Genomic DNA, 18,464 nt, shown 5'->3' on the forward strand with positions numbered 1-18,464 from the left:
TATTCTTAGAAATATGCATACTTGTTTATCAGAAAAGTCTTTTACAACCACCTTCAGAGCCACAGATTGTCCCAGGTCAGGATTCACTAGAGAGCCACCAAATCCATTTAATGAGCAAGCATATATACATATGTCTGATGGAAAAGGTCACCAAGGATCTGTGTAAATCACTCCCAGGAGCTGGCCCTCAACAGGAAAAGGTGAGGGGGATTGACAGAGCCTTCATTCTCATTGGAAATGTTTCAGAAAGGAAACAACATATATATATATATATATATATATGTGTGTGTGTGTGTGTGTGTGTGCATGTATATATATATACATATATACATATGTATAATAGGGCATAGAAATCTAGAAGAAAAAGGAAAAGGGGAAGGGAGAAAGGGGATGGGGGAAGGGAGGGGGAGAGGTAGGGAATAGAGGAGAGGGTAGATCATGAGGGAGGATAGTCAGAGTATAATACATTTTCTTTTTTTACTTTTTGCAAGGAGGCGGGATTGGATGGCCTGCCAGGGACCACAGGAATGGGTGGGTGCTGGATCTCTGGGGTGGGATATTGGTTTGGGGTCTCCTGGTCCCAGGACCAGTGCTCTGTCTTCTGTGCCACTGGACTGTCCGATAGCACACTTTTGATGAGGAACAAAGTGAAAGGACAGAGAAAATATCATAATTGGTATTGGGGAGAAATGGATGGATGGAATTACAATCAGTGACATCAACTGTGGAAGTAACTTCTCTGATGGACTTATGATAAAGATTGTGATCTACCATGAGACAGAGCTGATATATTGGAACACAGACTGAAGCACATTTTTTTTCTTCTCTTTCTTTCCCTTGATTTCTTGTGAGATTTTTTATTTTTGTGGGGGGAGGGAGGATTATGTTTATTCTTACAATAAGATTATTTTAGTAATGTATAAATAAATTTTTAAAAAGTAAATTTAAAAAAAGGATGACTGGATACTCTTAATTTTATTTAAAAAAATTTTCTGTTTCCCATTTTGAGACAGCAAAACTATCTTTTTTCCACCTGCTTGATGTTTCTTAATGAATAGAATTATCATATATTTATTATGCCTGAATAATCCTCTTTACACATAATTTTGTAAAAGGGTTTTTTTGGTTTGTGGTTTGGGTTTTATGTTTTCTTTTTGGCAGGGGGAGGGGGAGGGGTTGCTTTTGTCTACTGAGTTTGAAATACTTTTACCCCCTAACTTTGTGAAACAAAGTTTTAGGTTCAAATATAATATAGCAATAAACTAAATTCATTCCTTGATAAATTTACTTCCAAAGGAAACAAATAGTACAGTTTAGCATGAAAAGTCAAAGTTATTTATAGGGTAAATGAATTTAAGAAAGACTTCTGAAATGAGAAAGTGAAAATTCCAGTCCATTGATTATTCAAACTAATGGAATATCCCCAGCAGGCAAGAGGATTAAAGTTGCCTAAGGAAAAAAAGAGAAAGTATGTTAAGAAAAAAATTAAAAAAGGTAAGCCTACAAAATACATTTGTTTGAAAAGCAAGTTATTTTACTGACCTAACTTACCCTTTCAAATTTAACCAGGTCCAATTATTTTGGCCTATTACAGAAACCTGTCTTTTTGCTCAAGCTAATGTCTTTGTCACTTAAAATACAATTTTAAAGTTTAAAGAGACCTTAGAAAGCACATATTCTAATGCTAACTTTCACAGAGGAGGAAAGAGATGTCCACAATGATGTTACCTGTCCACAGTCTCACATCTAGTTCAAGGCTGAATTGATTTTAGATCTTAATCTCTTCACTCCTAATACACTGACAATTTTCTGATAGGTTTACAAAATGGAGCTGAAATAGTAGATGAGATATTCTTTTTTTCAAGTTTGCTTTATATCTTCAGAGTTTGTGGGAGTCAGATTTCTCTAATGTGATTAGACAGCTAACACCAATTATTGATCTATCAAGTGATTTGTCAGGTCTGAATTGTTTGGAGTAGCTCAAATGAACTGAAGAGTTGTTAAATCTTTAACCACCCAGAGTACACACACACAAGACTATCCAATTTAATCCACACCAATGAAGTCTCTATTAGTGCCAGGCACTGAGGATACTAGATTAAAGAGGTTGGGAATTGGAGGTTTTCTCTGTCACCAAGAAGGTAGAACACCTATTTTGGTTTCCTTCATCAGTCCTGCTGGGCAATCAGATTGTTGTATGCTTAGTCTTATCATCCAGGAAGGGATCAACAGGTTAGGTAACTAGTTGGCAATAACTGATAGAATAAGATTGTAGCTGTTTGTCATCAGAGAGGTGATGCTATAACATGCAATCAAGTGATTTGGATTTAAATGAGGAAGGGCTGTGCAAAGTGACTGGTTTCACTTTCTCCTTCTGAACTTCTCTCTGGGTCTAGTGGACAGATATGAATCAGGACAACTGGAGATAGCCTTGGATGCATTGGAAGAGCTTAGCCTTTTTAAGCTAAGGTCATTTTATTGGGTCCCAGTTTGTCTGAGGCAATACCTATTCTTGATTGAAGACTAGGAAATAAATGAGACAAAAGATGGTTTGTGTACCAAAAAGTATGTGTGTGTGTGTGTGTGTGTGTGTGTGTGTATGTGAGATATCAAATTTGGGGGGAGAAAACACTCAGGTTTTCTGGACAAAACAGAAACAATTGCTATTAACATTCATTCTGAGTCAATTAGGATCCAAACAATAACCCAGTGGGGCCTTGGTTTGAGACCTATTGTTGGTCAATCAATGAGAACCAGAGTAATTTGAGACCTGTAAATCCCAAGACATCTTTCTAGGAGTTGATTCAGTGGCCAGGAGATTAAAAAAATAAAAGTTCCCAACTTCATTACCTCATCAATAAACCACAGAGGCATAACATTATACTTAAATCTCTTGAAAATTCAGCATTGAATCCATCCATAAGGTTTTACAGTTCTAATTTAAAAGTTCTTGATGTGGTATATTTACATATATCTTTAGCTACTGTAAAAGACTTTTTACAGGTAATTTCAAAATGAATTAGTATTTGTGAAGCACAGTGTATAGCTTCAACTCAGGTACAAATTATGGCTAATTGATTGAATGACTATGTATTTAAAAGTACCCTACTCAAAAGTTTTACAATTCAAGAGAGTATGCAGATATTTTTCAATTCAATCTAACAATTTCTTGTGGGATAATTAGGAAGCAGACATTACCAAAAGTCAACAAACATTTCTTATTATCTACTCTTTAGCAGGAACTATTTTAAACCTTGGGTGGTTTATATAATGGAAAAAGACAATCCAAACTCTGAAGGAGCTCACCTTCTAATGGGGTATATGCAAATAGCTATGTACAAACAAGCTATATACAGAGTAAATTGGAGATAATCAATAAAGTGAAAGCATTAGCAGTAAGGTATCTGGAAAGACTTCTTGTTGATAATATGATTTTAGCTGGTTCTTGAAAGAAACTAGGGAAGCCAAGAGGCAGAAATGAGTAACAAAAGCTTTCCAACTAGAGAGGATAATCAGTGAAAACACCCAGCTTGGGCTAGCTTGTGAAACCAGAAGACCAACAGAGTACCTTCAAGCAACCTGGATGTAAGAAGATGGAAAAGGTAGAAAGAGGTCAACTTATGAAGGACTTTAAATGGTAAAGTGAAAATTTTATATTTGATCTTGGTGATGATTGATTTATTGGGTAGGGGGTGGGATGTGACATGATCTGATCTGTGGTTTAGGAAACTGAAGCTGAGAGATGAGTGGAGGATGGACTGGAAAGAAACTTGAGTCAGAGACACTAACAAGAAGGGTATGGCATTAATCCAGGTATAAGATGATGCTGTCCTAGACCTAGATGGTATTAATTTCAAAAGAGAGAAGCAAGCATATATGAACAATGTCATAAAAGTAAAATCAACAGGACTTAGCAATATGGTTGGTGAAAGAGAGTGAGAAATTGTGGATGACACCTAGATTGTAAGCCTGGATCCTTCTATAATAAGAAGGAAGTTAGGAAGAAGGAAAAGTTTGGGGATCAGTAAGATCATGAGTTGTATTTTGAAAATATTTAGTTTAAGATATCTATGGAACAGCCATTTCTATATCTATTCAATTAGCAAATGAACATGCATGACTAGAAGTTAGGAGAAAAGTTAGTAAAAGATAGGTTAATTTAAAAATTATCAGCATAGAGATGAAAATTGAATGCAGGAAAGTAATGAGATCATCAAATGAAATGGTTTAGAGGAAGAAACAGAAAAGCCAAGGACAGAACTCTGAACACACTATTAGCAGACAAGTCCTAGTCACAAATCTGGCAAAGGAGACTGAGAAATATCAGTCAGAAAGGTAGGAAAAAAAGGATAAAATAGTCACATAAACGTACAAAAAAGAGAGCATCAAATTATTGACAATGCCATAGCATTGAAGAAAGGGAAATAAAGGATGAAATTTAGAAAAGATCATTAAATTGACCTTAAATCAACAATTCATTATCTTTAGAGAAAGTAGTTTCAGTTAAATGATGAGGTCAGAAGTCATTCTGGAGAGAGTTAAGAAGAAAATGAGAGGAAAGAATGGTACTCCTTGAAGAGGCCTTTTCAAAGAATTTAGCCATAAAAAGGAGAAGAGATATGAGATGATAGCTACAAAGGATAAACAAATCAAGTAAGGTTTTTTTGAAGGAGACATGGGCACGTTTGTAGACAGTAAAGAAGCAGCCAATAGACAATGAGAGACTGAAGGTAAGGGAGAGAATGAGGATAATAAAAAAGGGCAATTAATTGTAGAAGACTATATAAAATTGGACACATATCAAAGAGTATGCCTTGTCAAGAAGGGCCACTTCACAAAGGTGAAATAGGAGAAATACAGAAGTCACCTGAGTGATAAGATGAGGAGAAGGGGACAAGAGTGAGTTCTCAATGAATGGACTCAATATTTTCAAAGAAACGTAAGTTAAGGTTCTCAGCTGAGTTGATGAGGGGAGGAGAAACTTTAGGAGGTCTACCAAGAAATGAAAAAATTGGAAAAGCCACTGTGGTGAGTCAATTAAGGGAGATGTAAAAGAACTGCCTTTGTCAGAATGAGGACCCAGTTGAAATGATGTAATACAAATTTGTAATGGACACAGTCAGAATGGTTTCATGGCTGTTCTATAGCTTTGCTCAGAAGTATGTGGGTAGGACTAAAGGAAGCAGATGGTGAAAGAGTGAGAACTGGCACTAATAAGAAAACACATAGCAAGTCAGCTACAAGGTCAGTCCTTGAACTCTAATTTCTGTGTTTGAGGGATACATCTTGTAGTTGAATGCAGGATACCACATTATAATGACAGTCTTTTAAAAGAAAAAGAAGAGTCTCTTAAAAGTCAGGGAACTAAAATGCCTCTTAATTGGCAGGGGTGTGCGGAGGAAAAGGAGAAGAAGGGATAAACATTAATTCATTTCAGACATTAAAAAATAATCACTTACAACTGAAATATCTCTACTATTTCCATCAACCTAATAGGGTTAATGGGCTGATGGTGTCTTCTCAGCAAATTTTATTAGAATAAGCTGTTAAGAGGCAGTAATAACTCTAGATTTTGCACAAATTCTAGCAGATCTTACAAAACTGTAAAGGTTTTCATTAGCAAGCTAACAACAGACTGACAGCTTGGAAGGCAAACCTAGATAGAAGACCAAAGTTTTGTCATCAGAATATTGACCATTAAACAGTGTAAAGATTATTAGACTGCCTTCTGGGGTGGGGGGGATGGGAGGTTGGGGGAAATTATAAAATTCAAAACATTACAAAAATGATATATAATTGGAAAATAAATAAAACATTTACATTTTAAAAAAATGTAGAAGAAAGCCAAAAAAAAGAAAGAATACTGATCATTAAAGTAACATTTTTCAGTCAGCAACTTATGGACCTATTTCCTAAAGCAAGAAGAGTTGCAATCAGAATTATGGAAGGGTATGCACACACTGACAAAATTATAGATCTATAAAGTATTGAATTAAACATTTTCATATATCTTCAATGCATATGTATCTTTGATGAGAACAGAAATAAACAAAACATATTTTAAGGAAGTTCTCCATCACTGACCCTGACTAAAAAGGAGCCAACATATCAGAGTAGGCAGAAGGTCAGATGATAGTTAAGATGACCAGGGTTTAAGTCCTGTATCTTTGTACTTTCATGTATCTGGCTAAATTATCCAAGGCAGTCAGTCACTTTATCCCCAGTGTTGTGTCTCTGAGACAAGATATAAATTGAACAGTCATGGATCAGCAATTGTAGAGTTAATGCAGTGAAATCCTAAGAAGCAAGAAAGGTGACTCATTATAATTTAATACAGGTTTGCATAAGTACTTAAAAAACATAGTTTTATATCTTCAATAGAGATTTAACATGTTCTCCAAAAATATTTTTTCATATAAACATTTAGAAATGCAAATTCCCAACTGATTTCATATTTTTGTATTTTTGAGCCTTCTGGATGTCATTAGATTTGCTTATTAAAATATTTTAGAGCTAAAAAATAGAAAACACTGCTTGCTTACTTTATAATTTTGTATTACTACCAATCTACCAGCAGAGGGAGCAAAGCAGGTTTAGAACTTTCATTTTGCTTAATTTGGGGGCATTGAAATATATTTTAGTTTTTTCTGTTATTTGCTATTTTCAGTTCACTCAGTCTTCATGACTCCATTTGGAGATTTATTAGCAAAGATACTGGAGTAATTTGCCATTTACCTCACTGACTTTTTACAAAGGAAAAAACTGAGGCAAACAGAATTAAGTGACTTGTCTTGTCCAAAGGTAACACAGAAAATAAGTAAGTGTCCGAGATCAGATTTGAACTCATGAAGATTAGTCTTGACTCCAGGCCAGGTATTCTATCCACTGTGCTATCTAGCTGCCCAAAATTCAAATTGAGAACCTGTATCAGGGAATGAATTTGTAATAGAAATAGGTTCAAAGAGACTTCAAAGCACATAAAAAATGTTCATACAAATACATGTATAGCTCACATTTACAGATCTACTGCTAGGTCTTATTTCTCTTTGCCAGTGAATTAGACCTAAGAAATCCTAACTTTTAAAATGAAAGGCTGAAAAGTATATGCAATCTCCTCATTTTACATATAAGGGAACGGATTTAGAGAATTCACACCAGAAATAAACAGTAGAGTTAGAATTCAAAGACAGATCTGACTCCAAATACAGTTCTCCAGATTAGTGCATCTGTTGCTAAAGAAACATATTACATATAAGCTTCAACAATATAAATATGAATAAAATTTTCCAACCATAAATCATTTTGTTATAATTATTGTTTGTTAATTATTCACCTCCTATTAGTAAAAATGAAGTAATATCTTCCCATAGCAAAACAAATAATTATAAAAAGGGAATTATTAGAATTTCGAGACAGTCAGTGTTTTTGGCAGGAAACCATGTTTTGTTTTGTTTTGTTTTGTTTGGGGAGAGGAGTCATTTCTTTCTTTTCTCAAATAACTTCTATCTATTGCCCCTTCCCCATCTATACTGTTCCTAAATCATAGAACCAGAAGGAATTTCAGAAACACTGTGATAGTCAAAGTAATCTTTAAATACAATAATTGGTAGAAGGGAAGGAGAGTATAAGACTTACAATACTTCCTGTTTTATTCAAACAGTTTAAAAGAGAGAAAAGGTTGAATAGAACACTGGTCTTCAAATCAAGAGGACCGGAATTCAAATCTGATCTCAGACATTTGACACTTACTAGCTGTGTAATCTTGGGTAAGTCACTTTACCCTTAGTGCTTCACATCCAGGGCCATCTCCAGGTCTCCTGAATCATATCTAGTCACTGTATCCATCTGCCTGGTGACTTAGCACAGGCCGCCTCATTCAAATCCAATTTATAAGCTTGTCATGGCATCATCTCCTCTAATGGCATGGTCTTCTTTAAGAATGAAGGACAAACACCAAACACCAAACAGCATGGATTTTTTGGGCCCAGGTGGACCATTTCTTGTGAAGATGTCACCGGGAAAACAAGGAAAACCATTACTTTTAGAGAAGAAATCAAAAAACAATTACCATTTAAGAGACAATAGTTATTTGATATGGTCATGAATTTTTCCTACTAGTTCCAGAAACTTGAGCTGTTCTCCTAAGAAAAAAAAATAAAAATTTTATGAAGGTATTAATGACTTTTTTTCCCACTTAGGTGTTCTACATATGAACTTAGATTCCCCAAGGGAAGGAGAATAACTAGGATGTGTTTGAAACACCATGCTGGTTCCCTTACTTCTATAAGTTACATATCTAATATTATATGATTCATTTAATTTTAACAAGCCCCAAATCATTTTAATGTATATTTTTAATAAAGATTAAGATTTGGTGCTACTAGACCCCCCTTTCTTTTCACAGCTGTATTTATGATGGCACCTTGGTAAAATAGTCCCTTTCTAAAAACCAAATAATTGATTAATTGATAAGACCAATTAATAGCAAGTGGGAGAAGCAGACTAGTGGGAACTAATGAGTGATCAGAAAAACCTTTCCTACCTCATTCCTGTGGGATAGACCTAGACCTTGAGTAGACAAATAGTGGCCAAAGTCTGGGGACCTGACCTTTTAATACAAGTGGAGATTGAGAAGAATAACTTCAAAACATGTGTTTTACATATACACACACATGCCTACACACCAATAACCAAAAAGAACACTGTGAACCAATTAAGAAAAATCATCCCAAAGGCAGTAAGAATAATGCTGGAGGAGATCAGCAAAGGGAGAAAATTGAAAAAAAAAACCCTACATATGTGTGTTCACACCCACACACACATACACATGTGCAATATATTGCCGACTGCCTATGCTTACCATACATAAGACATTCTCTATGTCCTTTGGGTGATCTTCACTTTTAATTCTTCAGAGACTTATTGTTCTATGACATTCAACTAGAACGCTGGAAGAAAGTCGATATAAAAAATGGATCATTGATAGAGAATCTAAAGGTTATTAAAAGAAGTTTCAAATTCCTCAGTTAATCCAACTCCCATTCTCTTGTTTAATTTTGGGACAAACTCATCTATATGCAGGATTGATTCAACACAGTTGTACATCTCATATAATTTCTCCATTAAAAATAATTATTGCATATATAATTTATATGTAATATTATATTGCATATCAGCATATAAATTAATATAGTACATGTACTGTCTATTTGCAGTATTTGTATAAGACATCTAGGTATTGAATGCATCACTATTATGGAGAAAGTAAAGCACTGTGGAGAGGATACTGGTTTAGAGGATGTGTGTTCAAATCTTCTAGAATCAAATATAAACGTCTATGATAAGTTTGGTTTTTTTTTTATTTGTTTTTGCAAGGCAATGGGATTATGTGACTTGTCAAGATCACACAGCTAGGTAATTTAATAATCACTTAATAGTGTCTGAAACCATATTTGAACTCAGGTCCTCTGACCAGTGTTCTATCCACCAAGCTACCTACCTGCCCCCTCTAATAATTTTTAAAGCACTTCAAAACCTTGCCCCAAGCTATCTTTACAAACTTATTGGATTTTACTTCCCTTTTGAATTCTGCAATCCAATCAAAATAGCATTTTCTGTTTCCTCACACAAGACATTACATTTCCTACCTCCACACATTTGCTTTCTCACTTCTACCTCATTAAATCCCTCTTTTCTTTTAAAATGTATCTCAAGCACAACATTCTAAATAGTGATTGGACCAGTATTTCCCAGACTCAACTTAAAGTCAATGCATTCCTGGCGATCACCCAGTTGTCTTGATTTTTGTCTTGTCACTGGACTTTTCTGGAGGAAAATGAGGCTGATGTCTTTGTGCATCTCTGCCTCATTTAAATCGAATTCACGATGCAAGCAAAGACATTTATGATGCCATTCCTCCTTAAAAATGAAGGACAAGGGGCGGCTAGGTGGTACAGTGGATAGAGCACTGGCCCTGGAGTCAGGAATACCTGAGTTCAAATCCGACCTCAGACACTTAATAATTACCTAGCTGTGTGGCCTTGGGCAAGCCACTTAACCCCATTTGCCTTGCAAAAACCTAAAAAAAAATGAAGGACAAACACACAACCAAACAAGCACCACTTTCCTCTCACTGCCCAATATGGGGAGGTTTTACCCTAAAAAAGGCAAAGATGCCCTGTCCAGTATCTCATAGGCCTACGTGAATGGCCCCAGTTCTCGAGCAGTGTCTTCCCCACCTCCCCTTCCACAACCCTGCACACCCCTTGGTAACATATTGTAATCCTAGAACAAAGCTGACTCTAGGATATGATTGGTACCAGTTTCCTAGGATAAGAGCATAAAAAGTTTTAGCTAGAACGTGGTGAATTTCTGAAGCTTCATTCAAATAAACCTACTCTACCCTGCTAAACAGATTCATTTCTATGTGGAACTGAAAGGGGAGTCAACCACCACCATCATATCCTTATTAAATATCTTTGCTGCATTAGGGCAAAGTAACCCTCCTTATGTATTAAATGCTCAATGACTCATTTCTTCCCAACATCCAACCTAACTAGAGAGGGTGCTGACATTAGAGTCAAACCTTGAGATAGGTGAAGCCTTTCCTGATTCCCTTCCCTACTAAGATCTTTACTCTCAAATTAACTATTTTCTATTTATCTGCATTATTTATATAAGCTCTGGTTACCTCACCCACTTCTTCTAGTCTGTATTAGGCCCCTTTTGAGCACATATTGTTTCATTTATTGTCATTTAATTTCTGTTACTTAGCTTTCTTCATCTGTAAAATGAGGATTAGATATAAACTGTAAAATGGATTAGAAAGTTAAATTGAATGATTCCAAAGTACTATCCAAGTCTTAGGTTTATGGTCCATGATCTTAGATCTACTCTATGATACTCCTCATAAGTCTACATGACTTTAGTTTTCACCTGTTCCAATTTATTCTGCAAAAAGCAGAAAATTATCATAAAAATCAGTCCTATTCTTTGAGCCCCTAACACTCCCCAATATCCTCAAAACAATTTAGTTCTTAATCCTAATTTTGAAGAACATTGATTTATCAGTTTTCTTTCACTACACCCAGTCTCTTCTCTAGCCACATAAATTTGTCATTACTTCCCTCTTATTCCAATTTCCCAGAAATGCTTTTCTCATCGCAAACTCTTATATCTGCCTTTCTTTCAGAATAATTTTAAGACCCAATTTCTTCACAAAGACTTCCTAGATTTGTCATAATTACAACCCTGGCTTGTTTTTTCCTAGTTCACTCTGATTACTCAAAATTTTTATTTGCATCGCTATAGTTGGTTGAATACATTTACTTGTTCTGCAACAGTTCACACTGAAAGTTGAAATGCCATATAGCATATTATGCCTAACCCTTGATGCTTATTCTGTGAAAGCAAGTTGTAAATGAAACTAATCAACCAAACAGATCAATTATGGAACACATACAAAGAGTTGGCAAAAAACAAACAAACAAACAAGTAAAAAAACCAATTCCTGTCCTCAATGACCTTACAAAGCTCATTTATATTTTGGGGCCATCAGGAAAGTTCCATAGAAGGTAGAGCTTGAATGATAAGAATTCAGATATGTGGGGGGTGGGGAAGGGAGAGATAGGCATACCATTCCATATGACAATTAATGGAAACAGTATAAATGAGCAAGTCATATTTTAGGGAAATAAAAGCATCTGGAAAAGTGAAGGATGTAGGAGGATAATAGGAGAAAAGGTCTGAAAATAATCACCCCCCAAAAGTTTATTTTTTGCTCTGTACTTCAGGTAACTAATCACATAGGATAGACCTCTGTTATACTCAATTTTATCCTATACAGGTTATTTTTCAGCAAGTCTTCATTATATTGACATTTTAAAACATCCTTTCTTTCCTATTAGGTGATTAATTGTTCGAGGATAGATATGTGGTTTTGACTTAATAAGCACAATGGACATAAAAATGCAATTTCCTTACTTTTGCAAATTTAATTCATGTTCTCATTATTTAAACATTCATTTTCATCTTTTCATTACTATAATTAATACTAATAGCAAGTTGCTACTGTTGCAAATTTCAATCTACTAATGAGCTAAATTAAAGTTTCCCCCTTTATTTGAAGAGTCATTCACTGAAGAAAGTAAGTTCCTTTGATCTTGGAAGAAAAAATTAGGATTTCTCCTTTCTGAGATTCATTCTCTAGAAGTTGTAAAGATGCATAAATAAAGTGATTGTCTTGATGCCAACCTAATAAGTTACATTTAATTCATCATCATGGAGGAGTTTCAAAAGAAAAAATCTAGGGTCACTTAATGAGAGTAAATGGATCATAGTAGTTGAGTTTTTTAAAAAAAAGATTAGATATTTGTCACTAGAATTGAGATATGTTTTTATTAAATAGACATCTCTGTGAGATGTTAGTTCCTCTTCTATTTAGCTCTGATGGACTTCTATGCACATCCTGAGGATATTAGGGAATTTCCTGTCCCATTAATGGACTGTTTCAGTTTTTCTTGTTTCAGAAATGAAACAGGGTGGATCCCACTCTAAATAGCTATTTAAAGAATACTAACTGGTGCAGTGATTAACAACAGGAAGTAATGTGTATATAATTGACATCATTTGTGCCAATAGTTAGAGTAAGAGGAGACAATGTCTAGTTGTTTCTTTGTTGTTAATGATTATAAGAGTCTGAGGTTTGGGGGAAAGAAAGAATATATTTTTTAAGTCACTTCTCCTAGCTTCATGGCAACTACATTTTCATTTTAACTTTCAGGATTTCTATCAATGAATATTGATTTGTGAAATACTTATTATATACTTGGATTTAGGGATACAGATATAAAAGATAGTATTTACCTTCATGTTGCTTACATACTACTAGGAGAACACTATATTCACAAATAAATGCAAAATGTTTGGGAAAAGATCTAAAAGCTGAGAGAACCAGGAAGAAAAACTTGAACTGAGCTTGAATAAAGTTAGGAATCATAAAAGATGGAGGTAAGAAAATCATTTTAAGAATAGGTGCCAAACAAGCTGGGCAAAGGTATGGAGGTGGAGAGTGGAACACTGTGAAGAAGGAATAGTTGGAAGGCCAGTTTAACTGGAAAAGATAGAATTTAGAGAATTGGCCTCAGAGTTAGGAAGACCCTAGCCCAAGCCTCACCATGGACACATTCAGGTTTGGGGACTTAAGTCTTGAAGAAGTTGCATACAGAATCGATCAATCCCTTAGGAAAAAGCCTGGAGAAAAATTGAAGGGCTTTAAATAGTTTGATTTGTTTCCTAAAGGCAATAGGCATCCACTGAAGCATGGGTTATTTCACAAACTTTGGCAGAATGATTAATATATAACATCATGTTGAAAATAGTCCTGGTAAAGTTCCTCTTTTACATAATTTTCCCAGACCAATGATTTCTGATTCTGAAGTCAACACTATACAAATGCATGCAACCAATGTGGACCTTTAAGAGAAATCAGTCAATAACCTTTTATTAAATGCCTATTTAATAAATATCAGGCATTGCGCCAAGTTTTGATGATACAAAAATAACCCCCAAAACAGTCTCTGCTCTCAAACAGCTCACAATCTAATGGGAGAACAAGAGGGAAACAAATAAGTACAAATATGTTATTTTTCAGGAAAAAATAGTAAATGATTTCAATTAAAAGAGTTATTGGGAAAAGCTTCCATAGAAGATCGAATTTTAGATGGAAATAGAAGGAAACCAGGGAAGTTAAGTAGATGAGGACAATGCCCAGAACGGAGGGATGGAATATATTGTTTGAGAAATAGTAAGTAGACCAGTATAGGTATAAGTAAAGGGCAAGGCATCCCAGCAACAGAGAATAGTTGAAGCAAATGTGAGAGTTAGGAAACCATTAGACTCGTTCAAGGGATGAATGCTAACTAATCCAGTTTACTTGGTGCATGTGTGAGGAAAAATAGTGTGACATAAAACTGAAGTTTTTAAAGACCTTGACTGTCAGGTTTGGTCTTAATAAGTCCAAGGAAGTTATAGGCATTAGGTCCAAGCATTAATCTGCAAAGTCATGCAAGATGGATCAAACCTGGGAAATACTGGAAACAGCCTGGCTCCTTGTAGGAGATGGGAGAAAACAAAGAATGCTGGAGAGTTGGGGAACATTTTCTTGTATGTAAGAAAGAGGCACTGTTGTACTCTTATGGCCAAGGGTTACAATAGACCTTTGACTTTAAAATAATTGAGAACTCCAAATACCTGATTACTGGCATTCAATTTTTTTTACACAGATTTTACTTCCTAGATAAGTAGGCTAGATTTGATTTAAAAGAAAATCATTTAAAGTACAATTTAAGTCATCACTCAGGAAGATTCAGTTTAATCTTTCTTTCCACAAAAAGGTGTCATATTTTATTTAACTTGAATAAATACACATTCTTTACAACTCAAGAAAGATTTCATTTCAATTTTTCATGACTTATTTGGATTTTTCAGATTAAATTTCTGTCTACAGCAGAAAACAGAATGATGGTTTGGTTACTTCATTTATCAAAGTCAACTGAAAAAGGTGGTTATTTGTGACATCACTGAATAGACATGCACTCCCATTCTAATCATTGATTAACTTAGAGGACATTCTGTCATTCTGCAGTAAATTATTATCACCAAAACTGTAAATATAAGGTTTGTTGCCATTTTTAAAAATTTAATATCTACATATTTTTAACATTTTTGCTCAATAAGCAAGGTTTTTGAATCACATAAGTACATACATTTTTATTTTGTCTTGCTTGATAAAACAATTCACACTAATCAGGAAAAAATATATTAAGATAGAATTTCAATAATGTCAACTTGAGAAACTTAAAATGTGCTACCCTATTATCTTACCTTTCCTGTTTTGCATAAACTGAAGTTTTCCTGCTTTTAATTCACCCCCCCCAATTTCTCAATTTAGAAAGTACTAGTTTAAGGAAAGGAAACTTTCTTTCTGTAGAGTATACAATTATTTTTATAAGTTTACTCTTATTTTAATAGTTTAATTAACAAGCATTTATTAAATCCTTACCTATGTACCATATAGTAAATTCATATGCACCGATGTACAGTGGATAGAATACTAGGCCTGGAGTCAGGAAAACTCATCTTCCTGACTTCAAATTTGGCCTCAGACACTTATTATCTGTGTAATCCTTGGCAAGTCATTTAACCTTGTTTCTCTTAACTCATCTGTAAAATGAGCTGGTATCTTTGCCAAGAAAACAACAAAATGGTATCAGGAAGAATTGGACATGACAGAAGCAACTGAACAACAAACAACAATGCTTAACCTCATAAGTATTTGCTTTTTGAGCATTTCATCCTTAGGTTCAGAGTGTAATTTGGTTCATATCAAATCCCAACTAAAATAAATATGGATTAATTCTATTGCTAAGATATGAAAATATTGATAAGAAAAAGGTTGGAGATAGTACATTGCTTTTGCATTGTGGACTATCACAGACTGTTTTCTTATAAAGTTATTTTCATATACTATCTCAAATACTGTAAATGAGAAGGGATAATAATTATTCCATAAGGATAGCTTTGAGCAAAGCTACCAATTGTTTGGGGAGAGGGGAGTTGGTTTTACAAAGAGCATTTTTAAAAGCATCTTTTAAAAAATTTATCCCATCAGCCTTAAATGCAGTTCATTCTAAGTGAAAATTTCTAATGAATTTAGGAAAAAAACACCCTTTCTAGCAGAGGTAGAATTGGGGCACTAAAATGTAAAAGTCAAACTTTAAATTAATTCTAAATGAATGAGCAAAATTTTGGGGGGCTTTTTCCCTTAGATTTCATGATTGGTTGACAAGTCAGGAACTATGTTTTAAGTTTAAACACAATATTTTGAGGTAAAATAGGAACTGTTCTATTACAGATTTCAGATCTGGAGTGTAGATCTTTTTTTTTTTTTGAAAATTATGCATCTTTCCTTATGCCACTCTACAGTGAGCTATTGGGTAATATCTGAGGGAAATGTGCAAGTCTGAACACTATTCTGAAGAAGAACAAAATATTATCCAATTGAAACTCTACTACCCCCATCAATATCACTCCTTAACATTTATATATAACGTAAGTATGTTTATATTTTCAATTTTTGCTACACACAAACTTAGATTTGAAATGATGTCTTAGCTTTCTTCCCGATAGCCTCAATATAAACAAATAAGAGTAGCTTAACAAAACTTTTATATAATATATATATATATATATATATATATATATATATATATATATATGTTTTCTCAAAGTATAAGGATACAGAGATGCCAAAATAGTAAGGAACCGAGTTTATTATTAGAAACAATGTTAGGAAATTAGAAGCTGTATAAAATACTCCATATAATTGTCTGCCAGTTGAAAACATTGCATTCTTTCAAGGACTAGCTCAACTGTAGTTGATTCTTTCATATATTTCATATCTATCACTCTCATTTTAGAGGATATTTTTTCTCCTTTAAAAAATTCTCATTCATTTTCCCCTGGATCTTTTCTTTTTCTTAGCACATTCTACTTCATAGAATATATATTTGGTAGCCTATGAGGTTCCCCATAGTAAACTATAAATTCCTTAATCCAGGGGATTGTGCCATTTTTCATCTCTGGTTCTCCTGGGTCTAGTACAATGCCTTACACATAGTAAATATTTAATAAATGTTTATTGAATTGAAATAAATTCAATTTGAGGAGACCCGGGAAAGTTCTTGCCTGCCAGAATATATCCCCTATTTAGTCCTGACATTCTGCCTTAAATTCCCACCCACTTATTTCCCTTAAGGCACTGACAGTTTTGTTAAAAGCCAAATGCTACATAGGAGAAAGTGATGCTTATATTATTACCAGCCTTTAAGCTCTTGGAATTAATTTATCAGAATAACTAGGCAAACTCATAGAGAAGTTCTGAGAAATGGACATAGGACAGAGACCTTCTGATAGTAAAAGGAAGGCTCCTGGGAGGACATCTGAGATGAAGAAGGTGGAGGGTGCAATTGAGCAACTAGTCAGGAGAACCTGAGTTCAAATTCTACCTCAAGACACTTGATACTTACTAACTGTGTGACTTTGGGTTCCAGAGGAGAAAGTCCAATTCACATGTATATCATTACATCACCTCTGTGATGTCATGGTCCTCTTTGAGAATGAAAGACAAACAATAGAGGATGTAATAGCAGAAACAAACTTGCAAACTTCATTTATTCAAGTTTTGGGGTTGTCTTTTATTTACATAACACTAAGATTTGCAAAGCATTTTACAATTATGACATCATTTTAACCTCAAACTGTGTTATTACTATTCCCATTTTTCCAATAATGAAATTGATATTAAAAGAGCATAAACAACTCGCTCAAGGTCACACATGGCTAGTTAATTATCTGAGGCTGTATTTTAACTTGGCTGTTCCTAACTCCAAGTCCTTTTTTATTCAAAAGTTATTGATATTATTTGAAAGCACAAATTTTCAACTTTTAAGATATATAAGATGTTTTATAGAGCTTTTTGTGGTTCTGAGATCTACTAGAAAAAGGAAAAAAACAGATCTATTTCCATGTTATGAGACTTCTATTGATTCAAAGTAGCATTTAAAAAAATCTATTCCTTGACTGACATGAAAGGTTTTGTGCAGAGTGAAAACTCGGGACTGGTTTCGTATGCTGCATAATTAGAGCTTTTAACATTGTCACTAGTCTTTTATAATACCTTTATATGCCCACAAGTGGTAAAATTCAGAGAACAGAAGGTAATTCTCATGCTACAAGGGAGTGAGTGGCATTGTCACAGAATACACTTACAGAATCTATCCTGAATAATAATCTCAAAAACTAAAGTAGTCTAATGTCCCTCCTTCTAGACTTTACCATTGGCACCTTGAAAGAGTATTGTAGAGTTCTGCTGGTTGGGATTTTGGGGAGGAGGGGAGAAGAGGAAAGAAATCTACTGCCACTTCTAATCATGAACCTATGACAGACCAGAACTCTGATTTTTGAGGTAAGGGAGTATCTTAATGAAGATTTAGGAAGAGTTGGGGGATCCAAAAAATAATTAAAAAGAAAGAAGTCAATCTCCCTTATCTGTCATTTATGTCTACAGAGAAACAGTCCAAGGAAACCAAAGAGATCTTGGTCTTTTTAAGCCAAGATCTTTTTTTTTATGGATTTTGCAAGGCAAATGGGGTTAAGTGGCTTGCCCAAGGCCACACAGCTAGGTAATTATTAAGTGTCTGAGGTTGTATTTGAACTCAGGTACTCCTGACTCCAGGGCCAGTGCTCTATCCACTGTACCACCTAGCCACCCTAAGCTAAGATCTTTAACAGGTCTAAGTTTGTTTTAGGCAGCATTTAGAGATTTAAGGCTAGAAAATAAATGAGGCAAAAGATGATCTCCTTTGCCTATTCAAAAAAAAAAAATCAAATTGTGAGAGAAAGAT

The sequence above is a fragment of the Macrotis lagotis genome, chromosome 6 (genome assembly GCF_037893015.1).
Source record: "Macrotis lagotis isolate mMagLag1 chromosome 6, bilby.v1.9.chrom.fasta, whole genome shotgun sequence".
Lineage (NCBI taxonomy): Eukaryota > Metazoa > Chordata > Mammalia > Peramelemorphia > Peramelidae > Macrotis > Macrotis lagotis.